Source organism: Alligator sinensis, unplaced genomic scaffold (genome assembly GCF_000455745.1).
Source record: "Alligator sinensis unplaced genomic scaffold, ASM45574v1 scaffold939_1, whole genome shotgun sequence".
NCBI classification, from domain to species: Eukaryota; Metazoa; Chordata; order Crocodylia; family Alligatoridae; genus Alligator; species Alligator sinensis.
This window is the reverse complement of record NW_005841995.1, coordinates 142,484-147,238: the sequence shown is the minus strand read 5'-3', so window position 1 is coordinate 147,238 and position 4,755 is coordinate 142,484. Positions and strand designations below refer to the sequence as shown.

General features: G+C 41.7%; 1 protein-coding gene across 11 annotated transcripts in view; it reads right to left on the bottom strand.

Annotated features, from left to right (window-relative positions):
- The window catches only part of CEP68 (centrosomal protein 68), a 32,650-nt gene extending 27,948 nt beyond the window's left edge, over nt 1-4,702 (bottom strand). For 3 of the 11 annotated variants that reach the window (XM_025201459.1, XM_025201460.1, XM_025201469.1), the window contains exons 1-3: nt 4,373-4,702; nt 3,672-3,783; nt 2,826-2,933 (exon numbers count right to left, since the gene is read on the bottom strand). The gene's annotated coding sequence lies outside the window, so the exon portion shown is untranslated. Of the gene's footprint in view, nt 1-2,825; nt 2,934-3,041; nt 3,084-3,671; nt 3,784-4,372 lie in introns of all 11 variants that reach the window. The other 8 variants (XM_025201462.1, XM_025201467.1, XM_025201471.1 and 5 more) reach the window with 4 other exon arrangements.
- Between the last annotated feature and the right edge of the window lie 53 nt (nt 4,703-4,755).

Sequence of the window (4,755 nt, the reverse complement as noted above, 5' to 3'; positions counted from 1 at the left end):
GGAAAGAGGTAAAAGGATACCAAGCCACCAGTCGCCTCCTCGATGTTTACTAAAGAAAATCTTTGGCTCTTCACGCACAATGCAATTTTATATGCCCCATATGCTTTTTCACCCCATGCAATCACAGTGGTTAGGGCCAATTCTGCTTTATTTCCTTTGATTTAATCTGGAACCTTAACTCCAAATAGATGTTAAACTCACAACAGCAAAACAGAAAAATTGGTTTGAAATAGCTTGAGAGACAAGTTTTTCTCTACGGAACAGCTGCTTTGCAAAGCAGCATCGGAATATGTGGACCCTAAAAAAAAATTATTGCTTTATTTCTGGCCCTAGAAGGATCATCCCACTGTAAAAGAGGATCCTGTAGCACCAGAGAGAGAAGGATGATGATTTTATGCCTCTCTTCTTCCCTTCTGTGATCAGGGTAAGAGACAGGTAGCCAGATTACACTGCTGGGATGCCTTCATGCTACACAAATTCTTGGTTGCAGCCTTCAGGACTCTAGCTCTGTGAAAGGGGACCAGCTATCTGCAGGAGCAAGAGAATCTGGAAAGTGAAATATAGACTTGAAATATAGTCATCTCTGTCACACTTGTCCCAAGTTCTGCTACCTGTACTTCATCCATAGTGCAGTATATAAACCTATATGCACAGGTGCTTAGGGCAAATATAGATCTTCCTCAAATATAGGTCTATAAGCATATAATTTTTTTTGCTATAAACCAATATTATTAGACACTTTCCAAACAAATTACGTACTCAAAATTATTCACAAGAAATAGCAGTGTAACTCCTTTATAGAAAAATCCATTGTCAGTTAATAAATCTATTACTTTTAAACTTATCCACAATAATTAATTTAAAGGAACATGATTAGATACCAGCATCAAATTAGCAAAACAATATAAAAACTCCAGAATCCAAGAATTAAGTCAGGGTATTGCACAGAGCTTAACTCTGCAGGGCTTTTTTAATACTTTATAAGGAGACTGCATTTGTATGTCATATTAAGATTTGGTATCTTCAGGTATTCACTCACATTTTTAATGTGGAGGGTTGTTATAAATAATTAATTGTTATACATGATAAAAAGGGGTTTAGTGAACTTGATGGTCGTTTAATTTTTTTTTTTTTTGGTTTTGGAGATAATTTTAATACTATCCAATCATCTATACAGATAAATTGTCAATTTAAATCCTAGTTATATGTAATTAAACACTCAGAAAATCTTCAGAGAGATGCATTTCTCTCTCTATAGCAAGAACAAATTATTTTGAGTAGCCAGTTTTCTTTGGCTCCAGGTCAAACTGCCTATTGTGCAAAACAAACCCATGATCACTAATCTTTAAAATTTAATCTTCTAGGCATATATAAAGGCACCATGTACTAACTTCCTATAGCAAGTTATAGCACTTGGCAGAGCAGTGCTTTTCCTGTTACACTGTTTTGCCTTTGGTTTAAGTATTTTGTAATTCTCCATCACAAAAACAGCCCCACAGAATTTAACTGTGGATCCTCATATGTGACAAACATGGACACCTCCTAAGCTACTGGTAGTCTATTCTCTCCTTGATTCAAATACTGGGAGCACCATTCCTTAAGTGTTATTTATACAAGCAGGACAAAGAAATCCAAATCCATGTCTGGCATAAGCAAGTGAAATTCTATTAATTGTGCCTGCTTACACCCAGTCTGGAATTGTCCCAGTTGCTTATTTGTCCTACCCTATGTTACAATCCCTCTCACCCCCTAATCATTTTTATTTTGCTTCCCTGAATATCCTCTGGTATATCAACATCTTTCTGATCCTAAAATGCTCTTGAACTGAATGGGCATTATTCTAACTATGAGATCAGCAAAGAGGAATACTACCTCCCTGGTCCATAAAAATAGTGTTTCCTGAATACGCAGCTCAAAACCAGAAGTATATAAATAAAGAAGGCATATGTTGAACTGTAATCTATTCCAGAGATGCTGGATTCCCCAATACTTGGACGTTCAGCAGGTTCCTGTCCTCTGTAAATACACGGTTAATTTTTTTTTAGTTTTCTCTCTGTTTTATATGCTGCTGCTGCTACTTCTTTTTTGCTCTTCCAATCAACATATGAACAACGAGCAGCTATTACTGTATATTCAAAAATGAGATGAGTGGCTCAGATCTTAATACACCAGTTTTGAGAAACTCTAGCTGACTACAGAATATTCAATATAGAGTAACTTTCTAGGCCTATTTTTGTTGCTGGGTCATTACCAATGTGATGTTGCTATTTAAATCCGCTTAGGCCCACTGAAAAATACCACAAGGTGACTATCTGTAGCTTGAGCCACCAAAATAACTGATAGAGTCGTTGTGTGAAATCAGACAACAGTTACACACCAGAACAAACTCCAACAGCAAAATTAAAGGAGAGGAGTATTCCCAGTATCACCAGTGGGAGAACGCTTTTCACAGAACTACCAGCCTTTTTCTCGCTTCACTGCTCTACAACCTCAAAGGAAATGTACACAATTCCTCCGGAAGACTAGCCTGGGAACAACAATACATAACTTTTCTGGACACCAAAAAAAAAAAATCACTTGCTTAACAAATGTCTTGTTTTTTTTATGGCTCATTATAACCACTCTCTCACCTTGACCTCTCCTAACTTCCTTTCTCCCACTTCCCTTTCAAATGTTCAAATTTATAACACACAATTAATTAGGGTAAACAAAAGCAATTGTTTTAACTTAACTTGGACTGTGGCTGTCTTTCCCAGACCTGATGAAGGGAAACTGAAACACAAAACCTTGTATACTCTCCCTCCCAATAAAAGCTACTACTTCACCTTGCAAATCTTGCTTCTCTTAAGTAACGTTGAAAATCTTCCCCATGATGACTGGAAATAATCCTTCGGTTCACTAGTTACTGTAAATATTTCCACCATTTAATAAACCTAATTTTAATGAAAAGCATGTTTTGATAAGGAAATAGGACCTCATATATTCAACACGTTAGTGACATTATTTAAACCGAGAAAACTAAATTGCAAAAATGCCATTACCAAACATTTTAATTTCTTTTAAATTTTCTTCTACCCAGAGACCTAGAATTAAAAAAAAATCAAGAACATCAGTTATGCATCATTCACCCTTTCCCATCAGAATAAATGTTAACGTTAAAAATCCCAATAAATGCATGTTGAGCAATAATGAATTAAGCAAGTATGTATTCATAAAACCTAGCCTCCTCAAGCCTCAGGACCAGCTAGTCCAGGGGCGGGCAATTATTTCGGGTGGAGGCCTGCTTAGTGAGTTTTGGCAAGCCATTGAGGGTCGCATGACAGGCAGGCCAAGGCAGATAAATATAATTTTTTTTAATTTGGGGGGGCCCCCGTGGGCCAGATAGACTGCCTGGCGGGCTGTTATCCAGCCCCTCGGCCACATTTTGCCCACCCCTGAGCTAGTGTCTCTAGCTGTCACCTTGCTTTACCTCTGCCTAAATTCAGACTAACATGGCTAACTGTCTCTGAGCGTATCCTCCGGTTAGCAAAAAGACTAAGATGCAGAGCATATTTGGTTGCAAATCAACATGTTGCAACCTCTATACCAGTGATTCTCAATGAGGGTGAACTGAGATGCATTTAAGGACACCACAGATAGCCATGCAAAATTAGCACTGTGCAAACACCTACACATGATTTGTAAGAGAAACCCAGAGATTTCAAACAGGAATCCAACGTGTCCAAAACGTCCTGCCCTTTTGTGGTCTTCCTGAGTTCTTTGCAACAGGAGTTACTCTATTTTCTGTAGCAAAAAACAAGGGAAACACGAGCGGTCAGATCTAAGAACCTCAGGAGCTGGCCTGTGTGCTCCGACATTTCCCATGGGCTGGTGTCAACACCCTGCAAAAAAGGACACTGTGGGACACCCCAGCTAGAGGGGTGACTGAGCTGCCTCTAGCTGGTTTTAATCCAGGCTCCGACTTGAAACGCATGAAGGTTCCCAGGCACGGCCTAAACATTCAAACCTGGACTGCGACGTGGGCAAGAGCCGTTTCATTTCTCGCGCCATGGCTTGCAGGTCTGATCCGCGGCAGAGCGCCAGGTGCAGCGAGAAGGCTGCATTCACACAACCCAACCGCCCTGCCCATCTCCGTACAGCACCGCCTCCACCACCACCGTGACGGCCCCCTCGCTTTGTCCTGGGACATTGGCACGGACGTACGCGGCCCTTCCGAGCAGGGTTTAGCATGGGGTCGAAGGCATGGCTGCCACTGATTCAACTTGGGGTTGACCAGCTCTGTCCAAATCTGTTCTGGGAAGTTTCATAATGCCATTACGGACTTGCCGTCGGGAAGGCAAATGCATGCGACTATGACTTTTGAAAAACCCACCGCACAAGCGTGTACATCAGAGTCTGGGGTGTAGGTTGTAGCCGTGGTGGTCTAAGGACATAGGCAGACAAGGTTCCTTGGGTGAATTTGATATCTTTTATTAGACCAACATTTCATATTGATGCCAATGAAGGCCCTCTCCTCTGTCTCCCGGAGATGAACGCCTCATCCCTGGAGGGTTGACAACCCTCATTCAGCCCCATGCAGAGTGGCTCTGCTGTGCCCCGGGACGCGCTGCTGTTGCTTCTTATGCCGGGAACCCTGTTTAGGGTTTATCCCGGGATAACGGGCCTGCACGTCTGAACGCTCGCTCCTTGTCCCGGGATAAGTGCCCCCCGTCCCCCCAGCCGCGCCCCTCCGCCCGCGTGCAATGCGGGGGCTGC